Below are 15,247 nucleotides of genomic sequence, written 5' to 3' on the forward strand. Positions count from 1 at the left end.
GACCATTGGAACAATGACAAATATCTGTGTAGAGAGAATTCTTGATTCAATACTGTAATGCACGACCTTATGTATTTTTTATGCTCCCGCAATGATGGGTGGTATATATCAATTTAACAAATAAAACAAAAGTACTATGATGAAACTGTGGGACAACTATTATTGAAAATGCGAAGGTAAAGCTATGTAAAATAGAAGCAGAGCGACAAGTTCTCAATTGTGTTGTTTGATTCATTGAGCTCTTGAAAACTACTACACGAGGAAAAAGGTTCACTCGCACGTTATATGAATGAGAATGATGCGATCCCCAACTTTCCAAGTATATTGTTATGAGAGGTGTATTAGTGCGATTTTTTGGAGTTTTTATTGGTAGAATTTGGTAGAAAAATTTGTGGTGAAATTTTGATTGTGTTATTTAAATTAGGTTTTTTGATTGTATATATAGATTCAGCACTATGAAAAATTCTTAAAAGACTTCTATTGTGACCAAGTTACCCATCAAGCTTGTGATTTCAATGAATTCTTTCCAAATTTTATATTAACTAAATAAAATTATAATTTAATAAAATTTGATTTAAAAAATATTATTCATTAATTAATTAATTAATTAATTAATTTTAAAATTAATTTTATATTTAATATATGTTTTTATCACAATTTTATTATTATAATTTATTTAAAATAATTTATTTAAAGAATGATTGCTACATTTACATGAAAATTTAGATAGATTAACTTGAAAGAGCCCTATATCCACATAAAAATCTATATAAAAGATACTTAATAAAATACTTAACAAAAAAACTCTACCAACTAAAATATCCATTAAAACTTATCATTTTTAAAATAAAAATTAAACATTAAATCTAAAATATCTAAAATTTTAATATTACAATTTAAATAATTTTATTAAAATTATATTGTTTAAAAAAAAATTAAATAAACCATCTCTATCATAAAATATTTGAATAATTAAAATCATAAAAAATATTAAAAATTAAAATATCTATAAAAAATATTAAAAAATAAAATACTTTACCATAATGTATTTTGTCCAATTTCAATAAAAAAAAAGTGCTTTAGGGAATGCTTAAATAAGACATCATAAAAATGAAACAACATAAAGTGCACATTATATTGAATATCTTCATAATTTTTATATGGATTGGGTTGTAAATCTATGTAAAGTTGTCATATTGGTTATATATATATATATATATATATATATATATATATATATATACACTTGCATTGGGTACTTAGAAAAAGGATAAGATAGTATTGGCTTAGAATGGTGGTTGAATGAAAATGTTTGAAAATTTATGGGAAAATTTGATAAGAGGGAATATATATATATACACGTTTTAGATATTTAGAAAAAGAATAAGATAGTATTGGGTTCGAATGGTGGTTGAATGAAAATGTTTGAAAACTTCTAGGAAAATTTGATAAGAGGGGTTATTTATATAATTTTTTTTTTTTAATTAGGAAATGATAAAACACTTTTGGGTTGGAATGATGGTTAAATGAATCTTTTGAAAATTTTAAGCAAATATTAGAAAAGAGGATTATTAATTTATCATTTAGGTGTAAAACATATCAATTTACTATTTTATTATTTTAGAAAATGTATTAGATTCCCAAGAATTAATATTAATTTTTATTTTTTACTATTTAAGATAAATTAATAACAATATTTTTTTTATTGATTTTATAAGCGTCTATAATAAAATAATATTTACATTAACTAATTAAAAAAATACTAATAACAAAAAAATTGCTAACCATAAATAAAATATTGCAATTTTCACCTTTCATTTTACTTCAAATTTTATATTGAGATAAAGTAATCTAAAGGAAAAAAAAAAAAAAAAAAAATTTATATTTCAATATGAGGGAGATATGAATCCCTTCATTACTTAGCATGGAGTTGATAAATAATATGTAAAAATAATATTATTGGAATTACATGATTGCACTAGAGGGACTTTATACCCTAGTATGAGGGAGATGTTGAGGCACAAAGTTACATTTAAAAACAATAAAATAATACTTCAATTTAAAAAAAAATTAGAAATAGTAAGAACTAAATAAATCAATTTTTTCCCTAAATAAAATACTTTAATTTCTGCCTTAGTTTTACATCAACTTTATATAGAGATAAAGTAATTGAAAGTAAAAAAATAAAATAAAAATATTACTTTTTTAGTATGAAAAAGGATATGTAATTCCTCCATTACTTTTTGAGGTAAATAAATAGTAGTAAAAATAATATTGTTCATATTATATATTGTAATTTATTCTATGTTTATTAGGATATAATGTTTTAAAAAAATATTAATAACAAAAAATTAATGCTATCCATAAATAAAATATTTCAAGGTACATATTAAATAACTTAGTTTTATATCAATTTATATTAGAAAAAATAAGTAAATTAAATTAATTTTTTTCTTTTAATTTCATTTTCTATTGTAAGGGAAATGTGCAATTTGTTTCATTCTTAATATGGAGTTGATATATAATATTTTAAAAATATTAACTCAAACTATAAGGGAAATTTGTAATTCCTTTAATGTTTAATATGGAGTTGAGATGTAAAATTTCAAAAATGGTTAATAACAAATAGAAAATAATACATGTTATCTACATCTAAATAATATATGTTATCATAATAATATATGAGGGGGAATGCATTAACATTTTAATGTGGAAATTGTGAATCATAAATAAGATAGTTCAAAACATTTTATTAATATTTTGATCAAGACCATCTTAAATCCATTTTAATTCAAAATCTACCAAAAATCTATTAGAATCAAATTTATTTAGGTATTTATCTTTCCTTAAATATTATAGAATTTTATATTTTAAGAAATGTAATGGAATATATACTCGTATTTAATAAAAAATGCAATTAATTAACTATTTAGATTAACTTAATTTTAAAAAACATGGTGATATAAAAGATATATTAATAATTTAAAATAAAAAATAAAATTCAATAAATTTGATTTTAAAATTATTTTGACCCAACTAACTATACTATAATTTTTTTGGTGGTTTAACAATAAAAATAAGAGCTCTACATGATCAAAATATTCTTCTCAAAGTATTAGTTACTCTAGTAATGAAAAGAATAACACAATTTACTTTGTTATTAACTACAAACCTACTACCCAGAGAGGCTTCATGGACGCATGCCTAACATGCCAATGGAGTCAGGGATACAATGGCCGTCCATGCACTTAACTACGCAGTTGAATTTTGAGCTACGTCGACGTCGATGAGTACTTATGGAGAGGAGGGGATGACAAATTAGAAACCCTAAACCTATTATGTCTCCAATCATCACGGCCGATACACATAATGGCTTCGTTTAATCTTGCCGAGCAATCATTCAGCCGCTAGGGTTCGGTCCAATCAATATCCATGCCCTTCATCGGTGCATGGAGACAAATATGTACATTAAATGGACAACTTGTAATCATCATAACGATTTGTGTTAACAATGGGGATTGTATCATTGTCTTTCTAAGATTCCAAACCGGTGGCCGCAGCGAGGGTTGAAACAGCTCTTGTCCAACGTCAAACACCTTTTGTATGTGTAGTCTCCATTGAAATCAGACAAAGCAACTGAGATATTGTCGCTTGCTTCAATTCCAGGTGATTGCTGAGATCAATGGTTTTTTCTCACTATCTTCCATACTACTTTCATTCCATTAATGAATTTAATTGTAATCTAAAACCAGATTTTTAGAAAGGTCTATTCTACTGTCCATTCTACAATTTAATAATATGAGGGGATGTGTTATTATCACATGTTTTTTTCTAAAATAAAAATAAAATATTTTTTAAATTGAAAAATATTCTATTTTTTATCAAAATAAAAATCAAATATATATATTTTATTAGTTTTATTTAAAAGTATTAAAAACAAGTAGTCTCATACTAATTCAACTTGTTTTATTAATTGGTGTTATTACCACCCAATACAAAAGATATATGATCAAAATATTTCACTCCTTACTCATGTTATAAATAAAATATTTCCATGTACATATGAAATAAGATAATTTTATAAATTTTTAAAATTCTTTTAAAGTAATTTTTTTTTTCAACTGAAAATGATAGATTTTGTTATTTAAGAAGAATAAAAAAATTAGAGCTAAGTCTTACAAAAACTGTAAACTCCTACAACAAGCAAACCAGATTTTGAAATGCCTCAAACATTGTAATGCTCCCCGTGAATGTAAATATTTATTTAGGACATTTTAAACAAATTAAATAGTGTTAAGTTTATATAATTAGTTAATTTTGATTAAAAAAGGCATGGAAAGTAATTGTTTGATTAAAGTTACATGGGAGTGAAATGTGTGAAGGTTCACATTTTTACTTTCTCAAGCAGTTAGGTTGGGTCATTACCCAAACCTAACTACTTCCTTGATAGATTTATTCCAAGGAAGGGATCAAAAGAATAGAAGTATCTGAGACCAAGAAAAGAGAGGAATTGATATTTTAGAGGTGTCAACTTAAGACAGATTGAAGGAGGTAAGTCTACTTAAGACCACATAGCTGCTACTATTCAAGACAAAAAGTATTAAGGAGAAACCCTGTGAGAGGGTAGCTCGAGGGATCGTTAGGCGAAATAGCGAGGCTGGAACTGTTACTGTTAATTACAGACTGAGTAGATAAAGAAAGGACTATGCGTGACCCTGTAGATAGGGTAAGTGAAAATATTTACTATTGATTCATAGACTCATTAGATAAGGAAAGGACATAGTGTGACCCTTTAGTTCAGAAGAATACAAACAATTACTTTTATTATTTCATAGAATCAAAGGGTAAGATAAGGAAAGGACATAGTGTGACCCTTTAGTTCAGAAGAATACAAACAATTACTTTTATTATTTCATAGAATCAAAGGGTAAGTGTAGATCGTGCGTAACCGAGAAAATTGGGTGAGATGTGAGAATTTGTTTTCAGTTTCTGAACAAGAAAACTTAAAATCTTAGTAGGGCAAATGAAAGACCAAGAGAAACTTCGAATGGTAACCTATAGTAAAGAAAGAGGTAGGCCGAAGGGCCTCAGGAACTTAAATTAACAAGGGTAGAGTCATAATAGCATTCAACGAAACATTATACCCATTAAAATTTCCAACAAAGAAAACTAGATGCATGATACTTCCATTTAAAAACAATTCTCGGTCCATAAATCATAATCATTGTGAAGAAATTTACGATAGAGTTAGAATAGAATTCAACGAAACATTATACCCATTAAAATTTCCAACAAAGAAAACTAGATGCATGATACTTCTGTTTAAACTTTGTATAGAAACAACAATGAACATCACGAAATGTTAGCATGTTGCAAGTCAACAAAAGAACAAAACGCTACAGTAAAACTCTTAAACCGAAACTACTCATAGAATAATTCCAAAACTCTTAAAAAACAGAGGATTACGGTTACCAATCTATGGTAAGGGGAAAACCATGAAAATACAAGCATCGTGGTAGCTAGTAACCAGAAAGGAGATAACAATAAAAATATATACATGTAAACTGATGAACCATCAGGTTTATTTCCAAAAAATGATGAGCACAAACCACAACCCCAAATCGAGGGTTTCTTCATATATCATAGAACTCAAAGAGGCTAAACCTCGGATCCTTCATTAAACACTTTTACTGTAAAAAGTCGGAGATTACAAGCTAGAACAGAATGATGCGAGCCACAATCTTTTAGTTACAATACTTGCTCCAAGCCTTAAATAAATACAGTCCCTGTAACTACTATTACAATTACAATCCAGATTCACTTAACAGAGGAGAAATCATTAAACCCTTTTCGAGAATTAACCTATCCAAATTCCTCATGCATACCCGGTGATTCTGTTATGAAACTAGCTTAAGAAAAGATAGAAAAGATAGATCAACGCCTTAGAATTCAGCCTCTTCGAGGGGGCAACCTCCTTTACATTACATAAATGAACAATTATTCGATGATTCAAATGACAAAACCTCCTTTCTATATCTAGGAGTCTAAGGTGTCACAATATAATCCAGCTGACCTAACAACAATAATATAAAGCCACAAAAATAACAATAGAGGGATTCTATGGGGCACAGTAATAACAATATGGGGGCAATAGGGGCACAACAATATTAATAAGGGGTATAACTACAATAGCAATGGGGTAATCACTAGTATTATAGGGACCCAACATGCCCCTCTCCTTCAAAGAAGGGTTGTCCTCAACGCTTGAGTAGTTCTGGATACTTCTGCATAAAATTCTCATCCTCCCATGTGGAATCTTCAACAGATAAGTTCTTCCACTTGATAAGATACTCTGAAAATTCATCTATTTCGTAGCTGTCGAGTTCTTCTTTCTGTGACTACTTCCTGTTCCAATATAATTTTTCCTCCCTTGTCAAGTTCTGGCAATACTGTTTGAACTGGGAGCTTGTCGCCTATAACCTTCTTTAAACATGAAACATGGAAAACTGGGTGTAATCGAGAAGCTGTAAGAAGCTCCAATTTGTATGCCATAGTACCAATCTTTTGCAACACCTTGTACGGACCATAATACTTTGGTGATAATTTATTATCCTTCTTAGCTTGCTTGAGGGACATTTGCTTATATGGTTGTAGTCGTAGGAATACCCAATCACCTACATCAAAACTTCTTTCACTGCGATGCTGATCTTCCTGTTGTTTCATTCTATTCTGTGCCAACACGAGGTTATCCTTTAGGAGTTGGAGGACTTGTTGTTGGTGTTCGATGTGATGTTCCATTGCCTGAACCTTAGAATTTTCTCTTAAATATGATGTGATGTATGGTGGTTGATACCCATAAAGTGCCATAAATGGGGTCATTTTTGTTGCTGTATGGAAGGAAGTGTTATACCACCATTCAGCCAGAGGCAACCATTTGACCCATTGTGTCTGTTTATCAGATACAAAGCAATGAAGATATCCTTCCAAACATTTGTTCACTATCTCAGTTTTCCCATCAGATTGAGGATGATAAGATGAGCTATGAGCTAACTAAGTACCAAGACAAGAAAATAATTCTTTCCAAAAATTTCCAGTGAAAATGGGATCTCTGTCACTTACAATAAACTTTGGGTTTCCATGTAGCTTTTCAATTGTTTCCATAAATGCAGTAGAAACTGTACTGGATTTAAATGGATGTGATAATGCACAAAAGTGTGCATACTTGGTAAGTTTGTCAACTACCACCATGATGACACTCTTTCCCTCAGACTTGGGTAAACCTATGATAAAATCCATTGAAACCTCCTCCAAACGTTGGCTTGGAATGGATAAAGGTTGTAATAGACCTGGTGTCTTAATTGTTTCAACTTCATTTTGTTGGCAAACCAAACATTTCGCCACAAAAATTTTGAATATCTGATTTAAGGCGATCCCAAAAAAATTCCTTCTTAACCCTGTGGTAAGTTTTTAAAAATCCTAAGTGCCCTCCTAAGGGAAAAGTGTGCAATTCGATAAGAATCTTTTGTTTTAGCTGGGAATTCCTATAGAGGTATAAGTGATCTTTGTACCATAACGAATCATTTTGACAGCTAAATGTATCAGACGTACTAGAATCTTGTTGAAACTTTCGAATAAGTGCCCACACTTCTTCGTCATTATTCCATTCCTCCTTTTCTTCGTTTATCCAATCTGGTTGGATAATAGAAATGGTGCACAACAATGCTTCCACACCCTCATCCTTTCTTGAGAGTGCATCTACCACCACATTTTTCTTCCCTTTTTTGTAGATGATTTCAAAGTCATAACCCAACATCTTTGTGACCCACTTTTGTTGCTCTTCAAAGGATAATCTTTGTTCTAAAAAGTATTTAAGGCTATCATGATCCGTTTTTACCTTGAAGTGTCTTCCCATTAGGTAGGGTCACCATTTCTTAAGTGCATGGAGTATTGCCAATATTTCCTTCTCATAAATAACTTTTCTTAAAAACTTTCCCTTGATTGGATGACTTTCAAAAGCAATGGGTCTTTCATCTTGCATTAGAACAGCACCAATTCCATTTCCTGAAGCATCACATTCCACAATAAAGGTTTTTGTGAAGTCTGGTGTAGCTAAGACCGGTGCTTGGCACATTGCCTCTTTAAGATGTTCAAAGGCCTTTGTTGCTTCCAGAGTCCATGAAAATGCATCTTTCTTCAATAATGTTGTTAGAGGTGCTGCTATTCTCCCATAATTCTTAACAAACTTGCGATAATACCCTGTCAACCCAAGAAATCCTCGCAGATGCTTTATGGATGTGGGGATTTTCCATTCCTTAATGGCTTTAATTTTGCTAGGGTCTACCTTAACTCCTTCATGAGATACAATATGACCCAGATATTCCACCTCCTAGAATCCAAAGAAACATTTGGATCTTTTTGCATATAATTGTTTCTCCTTCAATAGTTGTAGCACCCTGTCAACATGTTCAACATGATCCTTCCAAGACTTGCTGTAGATTAGTATATCATCAAAAAATAGTAACACAAATTTTCTAAGGAATGGTTTGAAAATTGAATTCATCAAACCTTGAAATGTTGAAGGTGCATTGGTAAGGCCAAAAGGCATGACCAAAAATTCATAATGACCTTCATGAGTTCTAAATTCTGTTTTCGGAATGTCTTCAGTCTTCATTCTGATTTGATGATATCCTGAATGAAGATCCAACTTGGTGAAGTAAATTGATCCATGCAATTCATCCAGTAATTCATCAATGACAGGAATGGGGAACTTATCTTTAATAGTGAGCTTGTTGAGCTCCCTATAATCTGGACACATGCGCCATGATCCATCCTTCTTGTGAACCAATACTACTGGAGTAGAGAAAGAACTTTGACTGGGTTGAATTATACCAGCCTCTAGAATTTCTGCAACCATACCTTCAATTTCACTCTTTTGGACATAGGGATATCTGTACGGCTTGATGTTTGGAGGAACACTTCTTGGAATCAGATGAATAGCATGATCATGATCATGCATAGGTGGGAGACCTTTGGGAGTCTCAAATACCTTGGAATGATTGTACACGACTTTTTTGAGATCTGGAGAAATAGATGATTCTGGTGTGGAAACATCTAGCGAACATAATTGTGCAATTACACCTCTTTGCTCCTTTTTTAGAAGCTTTGTCATACCATTAGAGCTGATTATCTTTCCTGGTTTCCCTGCAATACCCCTTAATTCAACTTCCTTTCCTTCTATAGAAAATTTGATGAAAAGTTCTTGAAAATTAAAAGCTATTGTACCCAAGGATTGTAGCCATTGGACTCCTAGTACAACATCAGCACCTCCCATTGGAATGGAAAGCATTGGGCTAGTCAATACATATTCTCCCATGGATAGCTTGATATTATGGCACTTTCCAGAGAAATTTATTATTCCTCCATTTGCAATCATCACTTGACACTCTGGTGCTGGATATAGGAAGAAATTCAATTCTTTTGCTACCTTACAATGAATAAAATTGTGGGTGCTTCCTGAATCAATCAACACTATTACCTTTTTCTTCTTGATTTGTCCTTCTATCTTGATGGTTTGAGGAGTGGTAATTCCTGCCAATGCATTACAAGATATGGTCGGATTTATTTGTTCTTCATCTAGGCTTTGTTCCTAGAGTATATCCTCTTCTTTTGACCTTTCTTGCTCCTTTTCTTCTTCCTCTTCACAATCTATGTAGAATAATTTCTTCTCAGCACACTTATGACCTTTAGTGTATTTTCTATCACAACTGTAACAAAGCCCTTTTGCTCCTTTTTCTTCCAATTGTTGTGGTGTCAACCTTATAGGTTGTGGAAGACCAGGGGCAACAACACTTCCGTCTTTATAGTTGTGAGTGGTATGCTTCCTGGTTGCCATAATTTTGCTTTCCATTTTTCTTGCTAACCTGAATGCCTTCTCTAATGAATCAGGTTCCCAACGACAAACATCATGTTGGATATTATCGTTTAAAGACCCTATGAACACATCAATCCTATGCTCCTCTGGCATATCTTTTACCCTTATGTTCAATTTTTGGAACTCCTCAATGTGCTCCATTATTGAACCCTTTTGTTTGAGACTTATCAATTGGCTAAAAAAAGTCTTGCTTTTTGTATCCTCATAATGTGCTATCAATTCTTCCATAAAAATTGCCCAAGTGATAAATTGTTTACGAGAGCAAAGCCATTGATACCATACAAACGTATTTGGTTCCAAATACAAAGTTGCCATACGTACCTTTTCTGTGTTTTGCACATTATTGAGATCGAAGAATTGCTCCATCTGTAATATCCATGTAGCGGGATCCTTGCCATCAAACTTCCTCATATAGATTTTTGGAATATGGTGGGTCTTCAATCCAACATTAGATTCTATGGAATCATGATTAACATTTCTTTTGTTGTCACCATGAGTTTCATTTACTACCCTTTCACCATTAGTGACCATTTCTTGTAGCAACTTATTCATATTTATCTTCAATTCGTCCATGTCTGTCTTCAAATCTATCTTCAAATCGTCCATCTTAGCTTCTACGCCTTTATTTAAACCATCCATCTTAGCTTCTATATCTTTCTTTAAAACATCCATCTTAGATTCTGTTCCTTTTTTGCAAGTGACAATTGTTGCACTTGGTCTCGTAATTTTGATATATCATGTTGCATTTCTTCCTCTTCTTCATGGGTCATGCTAGAGCTTTCAGGTTGCCTACTAGGTGTTTGAGTTTTCTTTCCTCAGGGCATCAATTACAAATAATAATGCTTTACTATGCCCTTTGAATTCCTTCAAAGTAATTTTTCAAACCAATCTTATGCAAAAATTTAAAAAAAATACACACCTTTTTTTCACTTTGTAGGAGCCTGATATTGAATCTGATGTATCTCTGTAATTTCGGATCATCCAGTTCTGAATTTGTGATTTGCAGTAGCCCTCTGTGTCCTCTTTCCAATGCCACAAGTCTGACCCAAATTGGATTCTCCAAGGAAGAGTTATGCGAAATCTCCCACAGTGATTTGATTATAGACTAGTTCAGTAAAACGAACTTGTACGACGTGCCACGGGTCACTGTTTCGACCTTTGGATCTGAAAAATGTATACAAGAAACTACAGTTCGTCCTCTTTCTATACCTTCGTACAAAATTTGAATCCGATCCCCAGAGAGAAAGTTATGATTATTTTCCCCAGGTCACCTGTTTGGACTGTAATTCAGGAGTCTGCAAAAATACCAACTTCCTCAGATCATATCTCCGCAAATATAGCGCGAAAATATCTGAAATTTGGACCCAAGGTTCAGCGCGGCTTCTTCTCAAATGGGTTTCTTTTGCAACTTCTGAAATATCGCAGAAAAAAATTTATAGCGAAAATTCCACGATGACCTATTTGGAGCAGCGAAACCGTAGATCCAAAGCTCTGATACCAAATGTTATGAAACCATCTCAAGAAAAGATAGAAAAGATAGATCAACGCCTTATAATTCAGCCTCTTCGAGGGGGAAACCTCCTTTACATTACATAAATGAACAATTATTGGATGATTCAAATGAGAAAACCTCATTTCTATATCTAGGAGTCTAAGGAGTCACAATATAATCTAGCCGACCTAACAACAATAATATAAGGCCACAAAAATAACAATAGAGGGATTCTATGGGGCACAGTAATAACAATATGGGGGCAATAGGGGCACAAAAATATTAATAAGGGGTATAACTACAATAGTAATGGGGTAATCACTAGTATTATAGGGACCCAACAGATTCCTTATGGAATGAGGGATCGAGTAGGTGGAGTAGGGGCCCCAAAATCTTCAGCAATTGAGCATGAAAATCGCTTGTGAAACCTAGATGGAAAAGGCATCAAATATTAGGTATTAGATTTAAAACAATTTAAGGAAAAAAGGAAAAACGATATTGCAAAGACTGTGGAAATCAAAACACATACATGGGCAAGTGATAAATACACCCTAATGGCACCTGAGAGCAAGAACAATAACAATGGATGATTTCTGGAACATAGGAAGGCCCTTAGACTCCATCAAAGTATCTGAGACCAAGATTTAATTGTGCCATAGAAGGTAGGTAGGAATAGATAGAGTCATTTACTTGGGAGGAATCTCAACAGAGATCTAGAGTCGAACCCTTTGTGTGGAAAATGTAACAAATGATAAGCCTCCATACCAAACAAGAACTTAGACCAGCGGGCAACCATCTCCATCGCCTGATCTGGAGAACGCCAGAATACCATCGATGTAGCAAACTTACCTACGCACAGAGAGCCAACTGGGAACCACGAAGAAGACTCTAGAGGCAGTGGGTCTATGTTTCTAAGGCAGCCAACCACCCCAAAGATAAGGGTGTAATAAAGACATTGTACCAACTAAATTTATGTAATTCAAAGCTATAAGTTAATTCACGCAACTTGAATGCACCTTGGAGCAAATAAACTTAAACGAAATAAGGTGATGATTCTATAGTATCAATCTATTAAAATAAAAAAAAATGTATGCTTTATTCAATCAATATACTCTCAAATTACCATTGTACTTATATAAAAAAAGAAATGAATACATAGATTGACTCATTCTTTGTTAGCATATATATATATATATATATATATATATATATATATATATATATATATATATATATATATATATATATATATATATATATATATATATATATGCTAACAAAGAATGAGTCAATCTATGTATTCATTTCTTTTTTTTATATAAGTACAATGGTAATCTTAGAGTAGATTGATTGACTCATTGTTTGTGTATATATATATATATATATATATATATATATATATATATATATATATATATTGGTTCGTTAAATGGGAATGCACATATCAATCTATTGTTATTTAATAATGATAAAAAATTGTTTATGGGTTTCTTACATGTGGTATCAGAGTGCTCAGGTTACAAAACTGAGACCTCTAGAAAATAATTAGTAACAACATTTGTGATGTACATAGAGGTAGAAAAGTAGCCAATATGAGGAGGATGAGTATTAAACCACATCAAACTATGACTAGGGCGAGACCAGCATCCTTTCAGGAGACAAACTGTGAGGTATGGGTACAATTGGGAGAAGAGTTGCATAACACTAATGCTGCGATCTTGGAAACTGTGCAAGATTTAAAAGTGAAAATGGCTCGATTGCGGGCAGATAATGAAAGGTTGATGCAGGAATAGGAAAATATCATGAAGAGTCTATCAGATAGACAGAATTAGCGGCAACCAATTCCCAGTCCTGAGCATGGAAACATGATTGGTGAACAAGAATTTCATACTGAGAATGTAGAAACTGAAGGCGGTGAAGAGAACCAAGAGGAAGAATCTGGTAATGTATCAGAACACAAAAAGAAAAAGAGATAGAAAATAGAACTTCAAGGAGAATTTCGGAAGATAAAGCCTCCCCTCTTTGATGGTGAACAAGAGGAGGCAGCGGAAGCATGGCTCATCAACATGAACAAGTATTTTCAGTTGTATGAATATGATCATAACTTAAAGGCTTGATTAGTCATCTTTCAGTTGTGAGGAAAAGCCACCTTGTGGTGGGAGGAAGTAAAAATAGTATGTGATGTAAATGAGCAGAGCATAACTTGGGACAAATTTCAAAGATATTTTAAGGAGAAATATTTAACTGAAAGATTTTATGATGAGAAAGCCAAGGAGTTTCATGACCTTTGACTGGGTCAACTATCTATGGATGAATTCATAACAAAATTTACATCCTTACTGCGATATGTCCCATACATATGAGAAGAAAATGCTAAGGTGCAGTGGTTTATCAACAGCTTGTTGTTGTTTATGAAAGAGTGCCTTGAGTTCAATAACCTGAAAACCATGGATGAAGTCATATGGAAGGCTCGAATATGCTATCAGCAAAACAAGCTAAAAGGGGATGGAGGTAAGAGATGGAATGACAAAAAAGGGAGTAAATTTTCCTCCAGCAGTAAGGGGAATAAGATTATGGTCAATAAACCCCCTAAGGGGCAGGAAAATAGAAACATGAACAGAAATCAACCCAGATTCAAATTTCTCGTTGAATCCAAGATGAATGAACAATGAGCGAGGACTGAAGTGAAGATGGCAGCTATACCCCCAATACAGTGTTGGGGATGTGGAGGACCCCATTATGTTAAAAATTGTCGACATTGTAAGGGAACTGGTGAGGTGGCACGAGTTCAAGAATAATCAATGGTGGGAGAAGTGGCAAAAGGTATTCCTAAAATAAATTTTGCTCTTGAAGACCATCAAGTGGAATACCAGCCGACCATGATAGAGTTTGAAGATAAAATCTTTGACCGAATTGTGTCTATTTTAATTGATCTTGGAGCTACCTTGACTTGCATTAGTCCCAAAATAGTAGAACAATGTTGTTTGCAAGATGTTAAGTTTAAAATTCCTTGGTTAGTGCAGTTAGCTACGAGAGCAAAAACAAGAGTTTTGGCCAGGTTAGCAATTGTTCCCTATAGTTAGCCGGTCAAACTATTATGTAAAACTTGAATTTGTTGCCCCTAGCGTCATATGATATTTTAATAGGCATGGCCTAGTTGGAAAAACATTGGTACCTCATTAACTGTAAAATCAACACTATTAACTATATGGACGAGGAAGGAGAGAGGTAGGAAATTCAGGGAAAATGTTGGGTTGTGTTATATTCTTTCCACGACTAGCCCACGTAGTTAACCAGGGGGTTAGAAGGGGGCCAGAGGCCCCCCTTCGTTGCATCGATTGCATAGCGGGGGAGTAATAGGGGGTTTGAGGGGTGCAAGTAACCCCACTCTATGGGGTCTAGGGCAGTGCCCCGAAATTTTTTGGTTTTAGACCCTATATTAGGTTGGGCGGACCTATCTATGGTTTTGTGCATGTCTTTTTCACATGGTTTTGGACGTGATGGTTTTCGGTCCATGGTTTTGGACTCGATGGTTTTTGGTCCATGGTATTGGATGCTTCAGCACGTATAAATATGTATTGTAACATTGAAAGGAACATAATGAAAAATCAAGCTGGTACTCCGGATTTTGGGATCTAGGGGAAAATTTTTGTGTATATGTGTTTTATGTGTTATGCTCTCACATTGTTTATTTTCTCTATTCTAGAATTCAGATGTAGGTAATTTTTGTACAGGGTTAAAACCTACATTTGGTATTAGAGCTGTTTTTGGCTTCAAGGGGACGCCTTTGTACTGAGGGGTTTCAATTGGGCCTGTGGTAGACC

This window comes from Pinus tabuliformis, chromosome 3_1 (assembly GCF_031772625.1).
Source record: "Pinus tabuliformis cultivar Carrire ecotype Pingquan chromosome 3_1, CPIR1, whole genome shotgun sequence".
Taxonomy (NCBI): Eukaryota; Viridiplantae; Streptophyta; class Pinopsida; order Pinales; family Pinaceae; genus Pinus; species Pinus tabuliformis.